Raw genomic sequence first — 15,288 nt, 5'->3', positions numbered from 1 at the left:
TCTGGTAGCTGATGCTTGCATGAGACCCCCTACCGAGCATTATATTGTCTGAAAAAATAATATTTTTTTGCACTTTTAGGATCAGCCCTCGTTCATGAAGAAAAGGAAAAGGGGCATATGGTGCAGATGTATGCAATGAAATTCCCCAATGTCTTCAAACTTCTCTCAGGTAATGCATGTTAATGGCGGCAACCCATCCTTATCTTTATAAGAAAAAACATTACTGAGTAATTCACACATGTAGATGCATCACTGACCTGCTAATGAGTGCAAATTCCCTGTCCATAGGAACATGCCCTCTTACCTAAGCCTGAAGAACGTAGGTGCTGATTGGAAAGACCAAGGATCAGAGTTTCCGTAGTATTGCTGCTGGAGTTGAAACTGCTCCAAACAATGTAGCTTATCAGCGCAGCGAGAATTTCAGCCTCCACTAACAAGTGAACCCTTCTAGCTCTCACCAAGGACCCCTTGGCTTAGTTGACAGATTACTGAGTCTGCCACAGAGGATTGAGCTGATTCTAATCTCCCATCTCTCAGTATTTTGTCTTGAAGCAAACTCAACACCAAATAAGACCCTGTTTATCTATCTATCCCTCCACCATCACTCGTCATGAATTGATAATACATTTTATTGTTCTTAGACTAGCAGCAAAAAGTTGATGTGTGCAATCTATGCTTGTGTTTTCCAGTATTCCATTTGTTTGTAGTGTGTGGAGAAGCACTGTTTGCCATTCCTGATACCATCACTAACGCCACTGCAGGAGATCAGGTCCTATTCCCTATAAAGCACCAAGGCGGAGATGATCAGTTTGTCGTAACATTTAGATTGAGATTTCCATTAGCCTTTAAGATTTTAGCATGGAAATCCAATAATCCGGGGAAGCTGCACATCATGCACCCACTGTATGAACACAGAGCTGCAATCCATGGACATTTGGTGGTGCTGTACGATGTACAGGTTAATGACACTGGGGAATATGAAATACAAATTGACTACTATGGGACAGAACTGAAAAACCGTGATCAAAGTACTTTCACGATGCAAGTATTTGGTAAGTGTTCAATACTGGAATTCTGCTAATTTTGAGATTTGCAGCTCCATTGTAACATTTACAGTCTTTTTTTTCATTGAAGCCTGAAAGGCCTCATAATGTAACTTGTTTTTGATCAATTTTTAAAAGTTCCTGTATTAAGTAAAGAATTGTTACAAACCTTGACTTAACATCAGTAGTACAAGATTGAAAATTTGCATCAACTTATCATTTGCAATGTACTTAAAAGAGCAACTTTAATCAGTAATGCTTCTATGAATTCACTGATCCAAGCTGGCTCCTGCACAGACCAGTTTTGTAAATTTTCAGCTCTCTCATGCACACCTAGCAAATGTTGACACAGCCATCAAACAACCCTGAAAAAGGGCCAATGACATGGAAAAACAATAGTGAGTATTTTCCCACCAACAACTTTCTCACATTAAGGTTAGTCAATAGTTTCCCTCAGCATAATGAGTTGCCATTGAGATAAAACCTGTAATCATGAATAATCAACCCACACAACTCTCGGTCAAATAACCCTTGGGTTTACCAAGTCACCATGCTGGAACCATACCTTGTTCAAGAAGTGGCACTGAGGGTGGCATTATAGACTTATGGGCTGAGAGCAAAGCAAGTTCTTCATGTGAAGGCTTACTTTAGCATTCCAGCTATCCCCATTCCAAACATAGAATAGGTAAATGTTACACCATTTTCAGTCACTGTTTTTGGACAGACTGGGTTATGCGTAACAGTTTGTACATAAACTAAAGTCTTGACATTCAGAAACATCTTGAACTCAACTGTTGAACTTTATACCATCTGCATTGCTCACTAGCTGATTAACTGCCATTGGTGATACTTGCATTTTATTGACTATACCATCAGAACATGGCTAATTACAGGAAATCGGAAAAATACTTTGCATTGCTCCTTTCATTCTCTGCAGCAGAAGAATTCATTGGGTCAGAACATTATCAATATTAATAATCATACAGTATCAGTAATTTTTTATTTGTGGAAAATTGTACAAATAAAGAGACAGGACTGTGAGGGAATTCATCAGACATATATAACCACATTGGATCCAGTATATATAACCACATTGGATGGGTAAACATTTAGCTACAATTTTAGTTGTATGAATGTTTTCCATCTTTTTCCCAAAACTGAGTTGATATTTTCCAATGTAATGTCTTACCATTTGAGTCCTTCCTCACTCACTGGAACAATATAATCACCGGGATTTCCCTCTGGCAATCTCTGGATCGGTTACTGTAACTTTACCAGGAGTTCGGTGGAACTCTCTGTTTACACGTGTAAATGGAGTTTCTGCCAAAGATACAGCTGCGGAGTGGGTTAAGCCCTGAGGAAATTCCCGACCAGGTGACAATCCTAGTGATATGCTGTCAAATAATCCATTGTCTCCTGCAAAATGCATTGACTGGGTGCATTTGCGAACTACAAAAAGAATGCATCAGTTAATATCAGGACCTCTATTCTATTGGAACTGCAGGCTATAAGATTAATCCATCTAAAACATAAAACAAGGAAAGACTTGCATTTCTGTAGTGGTTTATCACATCTCTCAGAAATGTCTCACAAGGCATCATATAGAATGAATTATTTTAAAGTGCAATAATTATGTTATGTTGATTGATTATCATTTGTGTATTTCAGAACCAGTTTCTCAACCTGCAACAGAGATTCTTGGTAACTGTGTGAGTGCACCTAATATCACTTTGAGCTGCTCTGTTGCCAAAGGAACAAATGTCTCGATTCATTGGGAAAGGGTGTCCTTGTCTGGAGTTATCAATGAGACACATGATTGGACAGTGCTTGTGATAGACTGTGTTACTGAACAGGAACAACATGCGTACAGGTGCATAGCAGAAAACCCAGTCAGTAATGCAACCAGCAACCGAGTGACTGCCGACCTACATAACTGGACCAAAGGTGGGAAATTCGAAAAATGATCTAAACTACAACAGAAACTCTACTTATAGTTTTCCTTCTGGTTAGTCCTTCACAGGAATTCAGCTGAGAATGTGAAGTGATGATGTTCTGACGCATAAATTCCTCTACATCCATGGCTGTTACAGCTGCAAAATTTGCCAACTTCTGTAGGTGGGGATTTAGGAAATGTTCGTCTTATCGAGAGCTGGATTGCCCAACTGCTGTGGGATAATGGAGGAAAATCCAGTGTTATTGCCGAATTCACATATTAAATGAAATATATATTATATATTACACATTAAATGGTAGGGCACTGAAAAGTGTAGAGGAACAAAGGGACCTTGGAGTGCATGTCTACAGATCCCTGAAAGTAGCAGGCCAGCTAGATAAGGTGGTTAAGAAGGCATATGAAATACTTGCCTTTATTAGACAAGGCATAGAATACAAGAGCAGGGAGGTAATGCTTGAACTGTATAAAACACTAGTTAGGCCACAGCTAGAGTACTGCATGCAGTCTGGTCACCATATTACATGGAAGATGTGATTGCACTAGAGAGGGTACAGAGGAGACTTACGAGGATGTTGCCTAGACTGGAGAATTTTAGCTATGAGGAAAGATTGGTTGGGTTGGATTTGTTTCCTTTGGAGCAGAGGCGGCTGAGGAGTAAAAAATTATGGGGGGACCTAGATAAAGTGGATAGGAAGGATCTATTTCCCTTAGCAGAGGGGTCAACAAGCAGGGGGCATAGATTTAAAGTAATTGGTAGCAGGTTTAGAGGGGATTTGAGGGGAAATGTCTTTGATGGAGGTCTGGAACTCACTGAATTGGTAGTAGAGGCAGAAACCCTTACCACATATAAAAAGTACTTGGGTGTGCACTTGAAGTGCTGTAACCTACAGGGCTATGGACCAAGAGCTGGAAAGTGGGATTAGGCTGGATAGCTCTTTGTCAGCATGCGCGGACACGATGGGCTGAAATGGCCTCCTTCCGTGCTGTAAATTTCTATGATTCTATTCACAAGTTCTCCAGATCTCAACTTGTACTAATTGTGTGTGGGTATATCTGCGCACATTATCATGTACTACGTGTCCATATGCTGCTTTATTCAGCAGCAGGTAGAAGAAAATTTTTTGTATACATTTAGAGCGGACATTTAAATTCATCTCTCTTCGTCGGGTGTTAAGTACCTATATTTTTAGAGCTGCCAGTCTGTCCTGTAACTACAATTTCAAAATTACGAATGCCTTTTGAGCCAGAAATTTAAACCATTCAAAATAAATCAAAAAGTAATTAGTGGCTCTGTGAACAAATAGAGAATGCAGTTGCCTGTATTCAGAGCCAAAGAAAAAAAAAGAAAGACTTGCATTTATATAGCACCTTTCATGACCACCAGATGTGCCAAGGCGCTTTACAGCAAATTTTTGAAGTGTAGTCACTGTTGTAATGTAGGAAACATGGCAGCCAACTCGTACATAATGACCAGAGAATCTGTTTTAGTGGTGTTGATTGAGGGTACATATTGGTCAGGGTAGCAGGGATAACTCCCCTGTTCTTCTTCGAAATAGTGCAATATGATCTTTTACATTCACATCCATGGGACCTCAGTTAAACGTCCAATCCAAAAGATGTCATTTCCGAAAATGCAGCACTCCCTTAGCACTGCACTGGAGTGTTATCCTAGATTTTCGTGCTCAAGTGTCTGGAGTGGGACAGAACCCATACCCTTCTGACTCAGAAGCTATAGTGCTAGAGAAAGGGAGCCTCCCATGGCCTTCACTTCTCTATAGTCCATCCTGATCTCTCCTCTCAGTCATAGCCGAGGCTTGCCTACCTGTCCCCCTCACCTCCAACAACTGAAGTTTCCCTTAACCCCTCTCCACCCTCCCCACCCCCATTTCTAACTTGGTCCAGTTATTCCCCCCTTTCTCTAACACTATTTGACCTGAAGACAGCACTTGGTCTTGGTTACTCATGAGTAATACAATGGGCGATCAACTAGTAGTTTTGTAAAAGGCAAGTTGTGTCTGACAACGTCAATGAAATTATTTTAGGAAGTAACAGTGTGTATTGATAAAAGAAATGCAATGAATGGGTTTTCAAAAGGCATTTGTTAAGGTGCTATGCAGAAAGCTTGTTAAAAAATCACTTTTTAAAAAAGGAGGGAGAGAGAAAACGGGTAATTATAGACCGGTTAGCCTGACATCAGTGGTGGGGAAAATGTTGGAATCAATTATTAAAGATGAAATAGCAGCGCATTTGGAAAGCAGTGACAGGATTGGACCAAGTCAGCATGGATTTATGAAAGGGAAATCATGCTTGACAAATCTTCTGGAATTATTTGAGGATGTAACTAGTAGAGTGGACAAGGAAGAACCAGTGTATGTGGTGTATTTGGACTTTCAAAAGGCTTTTGACAAGGTCCCACACAAGAGATTGGTGGCAAAATAAAAGCACATGGTATTGGGGGTAATGTACTGATGTGGATAGAGAACTGGCTGGCAGACAGGAAGCAGAGAGTCGGGATAAACGGGTCCTTTTCAGAATGGCAGGCAGTGACTAGTGGGGTGCCGCAAGGCTCAGTGCTGGGACCACAGCTCTTTACAATATACATTAATGATTTAGATGAAGGAATTGAATGTGATATCTCCAAGTTTGCAGATGACACTAAGCTGGGTGGCGGTGTGAGCTGTGAGGAGAACACTAAGAGGCTGCAGGGTGACTTGGACAGGTTAGGCGAATGGGCAAATGCATGGCAGATGCAGTATAATGTGGATAAATGTGAGGTTATCCACTTTGGGGGCATAAACACAAAGGCTGAATATTATCTGAATGGCAGCAGATTAGGAAAAGGGGAGGTGCAATGAGACCTGGGTGTCATGGTTCATCAGTCATTGAAAGTTGGCATGTAGCTACAGCAGGTGGTGAAGAAGGCAAATGGTATGTTGGCCTTCAAAACTAGGGGATTTGAGTATAGGAGCAGGGAGGTCTTACTGCAGTTGTACAGGACCTTGGTGAGACCTCACCTGGAATATTGTGTTCAGTTTCGGTCTCCTAATCTGAGGAAGGATGTTCTTGCTATTGAGGGAGTGCAGCGAAGGTTCACCACAATGATTCCCGGGATGGCTGGACTGACATATGAGGAGAGACTGGATCGATTGGGCCTTTATACACTGGAGTTTAGAAGGATGAGGGGGGATCTCATAGAAACATATAAGATTCTGACGGGACTGGACAGGTTGGATGCGCGAAGAATGTTCCCAATGTTGGGGAAGTCCAGAACCAGGGGACACAGTCTAAAGATAATGGGTAGGCCATTTAAGAATGAAGTGAGGAGAAAATTCTTCACTCAGAGAGTTGTTAACCTGTGGAATTCTCTGCCGCAGAGAGTTGTTGATGCCACTTCATTGGATATATTCAAGAGGGAGTTACATATGGCCCTTACAGCTAAAGGGGTATGGAGAGAAAGCAGGAAGGGGGTACTGAGCTGATTGATCAGCCATGATCTTATTGAATGGTGGTGCAGGCTCGAAGGGTTGAATGGCCTACTCCTGCACCTATTTTCTATAAAATGAAGGAAAATGGGATGAAAGGTGGCGTTTTAGCAGGTTGGTTAATGGATACAAAATGGAAACTAGTTGTTGATGTTATTCAGACTGGAGGGTCAGTGGGCTTGGGTATAGGGAGCAGAAATGTCAACATTTGCAGATAACACAAAAATAGGGAACATGGTTACCTTTAAAAGTGGATGATATGTTCATAAATCTGTAAAAAAATAAAAAGCAGATGGGATGCTAGGTTTTCTAAATATGTGTATAGAGTACAAAAGGAAAGAGATAATGCTAAACATATACAAATCATTGGTTAGGCCGCAGTTCGAATAGTGTGTCCAATTTGTGCTCCTTACGATAGGAAATATGTCAAGGGCATAGAGAAGATGCAGTAGAGATTCACTAAGATGATACCAGGGATATTAGCTTTTAATTACAAAGACAGAGAAAATAATCTGGAGCTGTTTTCTTTAGAACAAAGAAGGCTAGAAGATGATTTGATAGAAAGTTCAAAATTATAAAGGGTTTTGATGTTAAATCAGGAATAACTATTTCCACTTATCTGTAAGAGCATAAATCTATCATCAAAAGACTAAAGGGAGAGATTTGGATAATTTTATTTTATGCAGTGGGTTTTAGAAACTGGTGGTAGAATCAGAATTCAGAATGGCTTTTCAAAGAGAAGTGGATGAATGTTGGAAAAATAAACATGGAAAGGGCAGGGGAATGGACATGGTGGATAGTTCTCAGAGAAATGGCACGAGCATGATGAGCTGAATGGCCTCCTGTTGTTGCGTAAAATCCTATAAATCTATTTTAGGTAAAAGAAACCGTTTGCTGGTCCTGGTCCCTGTGATGCTGTTGATGGCAGTTCTGGCTTCAACCATTGTGTACCTCTGCAAACTCCCCAGTAATAGCGGTAAGTGCTACAGTTCAAATTAACATGAAATCACAGAAAAGTGCAAAGACACTGTCCAGTCATCTCTTACTTCATCGTACAGTGCTATTGGTAAAGAAACTGGATGTATTTATTGATTTATTGTAAGAATGTTTATCAATTAAAGGAGTGATGAGAACAGTTACCAGCTGATTAAACGAAAACACAAAGAGACTATCTTCAAAATACAGTTGCTTACTGTATTTTGAAGATACTGCATCAAGTAATTATGATCAAAGATGCATTAGCACAGTGCAGACAATGAGACACTATGTGGAATCTTAGCTCTCTTCACATATGAGTGTGGGCAGATGCCATATATGGACTTGGGATACTGGCTGCCTTGACATATATTGGACAATTATTGGCACAAAACCACAAAGGCAGATTTTTTTTTTCATTCATAGGATACGGGCATCCCTGGCCCTTGAGAAGGTGATGCTGAGCCGCTTTATTGCTTATTGTTTTTCGTAGCGTTTTGTTACAACTGAGTGGCTTGCTAGGCCGTTTCAGAGGGCAGTAAGAGTCAACCACATTGGTGTCTGTCTGGAGTCACACATAGGCCAGACAAGGTAAGGATGGCAGATTTCCTTCCTTAAAAGGACTGTAGTGAACCAGATAGGTTTTTACAACAATCCAGTCGTTTCATGGTTACCATTAATGATGCTATTGTGAAATTTGCACCAGTTTATTTTTAAATGTAAAATTAAAAGCTATGGCCAGTCAAAGATGAATTACTTTTGTGCTTTTAGCCTATTGACTGTACTTCACCTTACCGCTGCTAAATTAACTGAATTATGGGTGACTCTCTTTGAAGGGAACAAATAGTCCTCAGAGTGAGAAATTTTGTATCCTGTCACAACTGACAGGGATTTACTTAATTAACTGAATTTAAACTCCCCAGTTATGTGGTAGGATTTGAACTGACATCTTTGAATCATTAGACCAGGCCTCTGGATTACTAGTCCAGTAACATAAGCACTATGCTACCATTCCCGACTGTTAGACAGCAATTGATTAATCGAGTTCATATATGGTTCCAGATAGACAACATGGTGATAGTCAGGAATGGTGCCACTATCCATGGTATCATTTTGTTCCTTCCCTTCCTCAAACACTGGAGCTTTGAGGAATATTAGACCAGCCTACCACAAAGTGAGCCAGTGGTTGACTTTAGCGGTCAGGTCATGTACATGAGGGGACTTGGATGAGAACAATTTGTTTTCCTGTTGGCTGATGGAATATGAATAGCTTGGTGGGATACTGACTAAATCACACTAATGTGGTCCCAGATTCATTATCATGCCTGTGCAGAGTTAGCCTGGCAATAGTGAGGTAACTAGCTGGCTTCTTCATTTCTGCCTTAGGGATGGGAAAGAAAGTTTGACTATCAAGGATTTTACCAGATGATTGAGTGAATAGTTTAAAAAATTAAATTACTCAGGATTTAGAATTTATGGTAAAATAATTTGTTTTTAATGTAATTAAGATACAAGTGTCCCTATCGCTTCTGTAAAATAAAACAAATGCGTTGGTATGGTTACGGCAAGAATGGTTAGTCCTCTGAATGTGCAGGCCCTTCACCCTCTCAATAAATGCCTTCTACGTTCCAACTTTTCCCAATAGGCACATTTACACTTCATGGGGCAACACATTGCTGGAGTGGAATATTCCCTTTGCTGTTAGGGGGGATTCAATGAGGCAATTTAAAAAATTGAATGCAGCAAAGTTTACATGCTTCCTTAGGTTATGGCATGTTGCAGATGAAGATTATCTCAATTTGTCTGCCAGTTTGTCACAAAATTGGTTGTTGAGCCAGTTTCATAAATCTAAATAATTACATTTTAAATGTTGCTACATTCCAGGATGACTATTTTGAAGAGTACTTGACATCCGGTGTACACCTGAAGGCAAAATGCAGAGCAAAAACTGTCTGCTGTAAATAGAATAAATAATTACATTACTATTTTAGAGGTTATGTCAAAGAGACAGTCTTAATACTGAGATTGATTTTGAAGATTTTCTTTCCCACCCTATTTCTCTTTATGTACCCGATTTGACATTGAATTCACACACTATAATTTATACTTCCTTCTCAGTCCCTGTTCATTTCACAAGCCTTCAATCTGATTGGTTGTGATACACAGTTGCTTGCCCTGTTCACTCAGGTCCCAGGTGCCCTGTTTTCCTGACTGTGACGTTATCAGCTCGCACTTTCAGCAACTTGCCGCACAAAAACTTTAAAAACGTGAACGAGCAAGGGCAAGTCTAACTCACAGCAGTCCCATTACATTCACTCCTACAGCAAATCTGGCCCAATTAAATCATTGCTACTATGACTTTGGGTGGTGTGATTTCACAACAGTTGTATAATTTTATATTGGTTTCTTACCATGTGAAAGAATTTTGCATAAAAACTTATTGAATTATGTTACTGTATGTTTTTTAGGTATAACAAGTGAATGAAGGATCATGCAACAACTACCCTCAATTGCCATTTGTTGACCATCTCCTACAATTTACTCAGTGGAACTTATTCTTGTGGCAGCTGATGACTGGCAACTCCTCCTGGAATCCAACTATGCAAAAATGAGAACTACACACAAATGTTGGGTCAAATTAAACTTTTACTTCAACATTTGCTGCAATACACTACTGCTATAATGGACAGAAAATTGCGGCCTCTCCGGGTGTGTACGATGTGTACACGCACCCGAAGAGGCCTTGCAAATGCCGGTTCTTAGCGCGCAATGCGCATGCGCCAAGGATCGGCTTTTGCGATTTGTCAAAATTTCTTTTGACAGATCGCACGCATCCCCACAGGAAGATCTGCGGGGCAAAGATTGGGCTATTTGCCCAACTCTTGCCCAATGAATGTCCTTCAAACTCTTATACCTGGTAAAAGCGTAAGCGTCTTAAAACATAGAAAAATTTAAATGAATCAATAATATTTATATGAAAAACCCTGTCCATAAGGTAAGTTTATTTTTAACCCTATTAAAACACGTTAAAAAAAAACTAAAAAATATTTTTTTCTAAAACATTTAATTACATTCAATTTCAATTAATTTTAAGTATGAGGTTTTTTTTATTTATTGTGTTGTGTTTCTTGTTTTTTGGGGGTATTTTCATTGATAGTAATGGGAGCTCGTACAAACGGAGTTCCCATTATCAATGAGAATACTGGATGTTCATTGGTGGTCCAGGCCCACATGATCTCAGTATACGAATACGTACCTGGAAGACATGCTTTTGTACACTGCACTGAGAAACTAGGCCTCCGACCTCAAGCCTACGTTCCTCCAGGACCATCAGGTTTTTTCGTTTAAAAAATTCCAGTCGGAGGTGTTCACCCGAAGGAAGCCTCCGACTGCAATTTTCCCCCAAATATTTTAATTGCAGCAAAAGTACAAAATGATAGGTTGTAACTGCTTTAAAAACAGTAGAATGATTTTTGTGGGAAGTGCTTGATGAACAGTTTATAGCCTTGTTGTGTTGTTGACAGCTATATCTGTATTATTGTAATATAAATATTCAAGAATTTCAGATGAAGAGTTGATAATTCAATTGATGCGATTATTTCACAAAATATTGCCATCAGGTGTTCAGTGGTTGATACAACACTGCCATTTATTGCGCAGATTTGCAGAGAAATTACAGCACAGGACAGGCCATTTGTTCCAACGGCTCTATGCCAGTGTTTATGCTCCACACGAGCCTCCTCCCACCCTATCAACATAGGCATGTATTCCTTTCTCCCTCATATGCTTATCTAGCTTCCCTTTAAATCCATCTATGTTATTCGCCTCAACCACTCCATGTAATAGCAAGTTCCACATTCTAACCACTCTCTAAGCAGTTAAATTAAATGAGCTGAATTATCTTCATCATATAAAGCTGCCTTGTGATAGCAATTTTTCTTATTTCACACTTATTATAATTTAAAACGAGACATATTCTTACAAATGATGTCTGCCATGGATACCTTCTTGGGTTCAGTGGCATCTGTTGCTCCCATAAGCAGTCTGAGAATCGTACTTCTTATGGGAGTTGAGTCATGCTGCCCCATATCTGCTTATATGATAGGGTAGCCCAGGGACATAGCAATAACTTCCCCTTTTAATATTCGTGCCTGTTACACATGATTCTTCAATCTATCCAAAGGTGGGCTAAGCGAGTGGTTTTTATATTTTCTTCTTTCAGAAAGCCCAGATTTGCAATAGGAAATATCCATTTGAAATGCATGGTGGCCACTAGTGGCATAAATATATTTCTTATTTCTAAACTTCTTCAAATTTTCCCTGATCGTCATTGAATAAATTTATTTCATTTGTATTTTCAGATTTGTATTTTTTTTATATTGCTTGGTTACCATTGAAGAGATCACATGGTGTTTCTCATGGTAAGTCAGAAGATACTGTTTTAAAATAATGAGTGAAATGCATAATGTATTAATCTGTTGCTAAGGTCCAGCTGTGTTTTTATGGCCTGTTCCTTCAAGGGCTCAATGATGAATTGTTGTAAATAAAGAAGTTTGCAGATGAGCATGCGCTCATCAATTCCCAGCTCCACATCCAAAATCAGCATGAAATGACTGCCATTTTGACGTCTAAAATGTACACGATATGTGTTATGTGCACAATTTATTTTATTTATGTAGATGGATGAATATTGGGGACTTTTAATTTTATGTACATGATCTATTGTTTCACGACTTGAAGCTATTTTCATTTTAAATGTTGCCAAATGGAATAAGGTACTGATTGCCAATCTCCTTGTTGTAATGTCTGTAAACTTGTAATGTTTGTAGCTCCACACTATGGATGTGGACGTATTGTGTACTGCAATTGCACAGTTAATGATTAAACAGAACCAGGCAATTCCGGAGGCTTCCGACAGAGCTGCCTGCCATGTTGAGGAGCTGTGTGTGCTGTGCTCTGTGAAGATATGACATTTGCCGACTGAGATGGGATTTTTCGGATGATTTAAAGTTTATATTTTGTTGGTGAAGGATTCAGCCAGCCGACAGAGAGACTTTGGAAGTTTCTGTCTTTGGAAAAAGCTACAAAATCCAAGGTAAAATACAGCACATGGTGTGAACAGCTAGAGATTAAAATGGCAGGTATAATTGGACATTTGGGGGAATATAGACACGACCGGGAACGTTTTAAAGCGTATGTGGATCGGCTAGAAATGTATTTCACTGCAAATAACATAATTGAAGTTCCAGACAATACAGTCCAGAACCAGGCTGTGTTGGAACATAAGAAAGCGATCTTCTTATCGGAGGCGGGGCTGACGTTATACAAAACCCTTGTAAATCTGCTTGTGCCTGACGATGGACGAAAGGACACAATGCTAAAAGAGATTTTAACAAAGCTGGAGCAGCACTATAACCCCAAACCATTAGAAATTGCTGAAAGCTATCGTTTCGGGATTCAGAATCAAAAGGCTGATGAAAGTATCAGTGGTTACATCAGAGCATTAAAAAAGCTATCGATGCACTGTAATTTTGGAAACTTTCAAAACCGAGCATTATGGGATCGTTTTGTTTGTGGGGTGAAAAATAATGCGATCAGAAGGAAGTTATTGATGATGGATGACTTGACTTTTGAGATTGCTTGTCAGACAGCGAGGTCGATGGGCATGGCCGAACAATATTCCCAAGAATTAAATAATAATTACGGTCATCAGTCAACCGAGGTAAATCACTTGCAGGTTCAAAGTAAAAGACGGTGGGGGCCCAAAGTCTCAGAAACTGGAAATTCTAACAGAGCGTCAAAGTTGCGCTATAGGTGCCTGGGACAACACATTGCTAAAAGTTGTCCATACGTGAAGGCAGAGTATTTCTTCTGCAGAAAGACTGGACATCTTGCGAAGGCATGCCGACTGAAGGGTAAACCAGCTTTTAAAGCTATGAGTCCAGCGTTCAAAGCTATGAATAGAAATCCCAAGAGACTACACAGCATGGAAGAACAACAACAGGACGAGGAGATGTTAGAGTTACACATCATCAGGAGCACGAGGTTAACAGACAGCGATTCGGAAAGCATCAAAATCCACATAGATGTTGCGGGATTCAAGATACCAATGGAAATTGACACGGGTGCATCCATGAGTGTAGTACTGGAGTCGATGTACCTTGACAAATTGCGTGATTTTCAACTGGAGAAATCCAAGATAGAGCTGCGAAGCTATTCGAGAGAGAAAATTCCTGTGGTAGGTCGTATCACCGTACCGTTGAAATATAAAGATCAATTTCAGAACTTGCCTCTAATAGTAGTAAAAGGAGATAAGCCTGCCTTACTAGGAAGAAATTGGTTGAGCTCACTGAAGCTGGATTGGAGTAAGATTTTCTGTGTCGAAGTGAGATTTTCATCAACAGATGAGGTTATCAAGAAATATCCGAAGGTGTTCTGTGAATCGGACAGTCCGATCCAAGGCTTCAAGGCGAGTGTCAGGGTACAGAAGGACGCTAGATCGGTTTACTACAAGCCACGTTCCGTACCATATGCACTCAAGGAGAAAGTTGAGCAAGAACTCAAAAGACTGGAGACTGAGAACATTATTTTTAATATAGATTCATGTAATTGGACTACACCCATTGTTGTTGTACCTAAGTCCGATGGTAAGGTAAGATTGTGTGGTGATTATAAAGTAACCGTAAACCAGGTTCTAGAGGGTAATGTCCCCAATACATTGCCGAATATAGAAGATTTGTTCACAACATTGGCAGGTGGTCAGATCTTCTCAAAACTGGATCTTACGAATGCCTACTTACAGCTTGAACTAGATGAGGAGTCCAAGTCATGTTTGACTATAAATACTCATCTAGGCCTATATCAATTTAATAGGCTACCGTTTGGGGTGTCTTCTGCTCCTGCCATATTCCAAGGGGTGATGAACCAGATTTTGCAAGGTATTGAAGGGGTAGTATGTTATTTGGATGACATACTAATTTCAGCACTAAATAGGCAAATTCATAACATATTGAATGAAGTCCTCAAACGGCTAGAAAAGCACAGAGTACGAGTGTCTGCTTGTAAGTGTGAGTTATTTAAAAACTCAGTGGAGTACTTAGGGTACAGAGTAGACAAAGATGGTTTACATCCAACAATGGAAAAATTGGATGCAATTAGAAATGCACCCACTCCCAGGAATGTCACTGAACTTCGTTCATTCTTGGGTCTTTTGAACTATTATGGGAAGTTCCTTCCAAATTTGGCGAAAGTATTACATCCACTGAATGAACTTTTGAAAAAACAGGTCCATTGGAAGTGGTCAAAAGAATGCGATACAGCATTCAAGGAGTGTAAAAGCAAATTGGTAGAGAGCACCATGTCACTATGACATATATAAGGAGATTAAGCTAGCATGTGATGCCTCTCCATATGGAGTTGGTGCAGTAATCTCTCATGTATTAAGTAGTGGGGGGGAGAGACCAATCTCTTTTGCTTTACGCACTCTCAGTGCCAGTGAGAGTAATTATGCGCAAATTGAAAGGGAAGCTTTGGCATTAACTTTTGGGGTCAAGAAGTTTCACAAATATTTGTATAGTCGTAAGTTTATCATCATTACAGACCATAAGCCCCTAACAGCAATCCTCCATCCAAAGTCCCCAGTTCCACCATTAGCTGCAGCCCGAATGCAGAGATGGGCTTTGATTTTGTCAGCATATACATATGATATTGAATACAGACGATTAGCTGATCACAGTAATGCTGATGCAATATCTAGATTGCCTTCCCCATCACAAGTTACACCCGACAGGGAAGAGGTGTTCTATTTTTCATACATTGATGAACTGCCAGTCAC

General features: G+C 39.9%; 1 protein-coding gene across 2 annotated transcripts in view; it reads right to left on the bottom strand.

Annotated features, from left to right (window-relative positions):
- otos (otospiralin) overlaps positions 1-15,288 on the bottom strand; it is a 236,878-nt gene that overhangs the window by 195,919 nt on the left and 25,671 nt on the right. Inside the window, exon 3 of one of the 2 annotated variants that reach the window (XR_011593518.1) lies at positions 2,691-3,208. The exons of the other annotated variant lie outside the window; for it this stretch is intronic. The gene's annotated coding sequence lies outside the window, so the exon portion shown is untranslated. Of the gene's footprint in view, positions 1-2,690; positions 3,209-15,288 lie in introns of those variants that run through there. 2 annotated transcript variants of the gene reach the window in all.

This window comes from Pristiophorus japonicus, chromosome 6 (assembly GCF_044704955.1).
Source record: "Pristiophorus japonicus isolate sPriJap1 chromosome 6, sPriJap1.hap1, whole genome shotgun sequence".
In the NCBI taxonomy this organism is placed as follows: domain Eukaryota; kingdom Metazoa; phylum Chordata; class Chondrichthyes; family Pristiophoridae; genus Pristiophorus; species Pristiophorus japonicus.
Note: the sequence above shows the minus strand (reverse complement) of the source record. Positions and strands in the feature narration are given on the sequence as shown.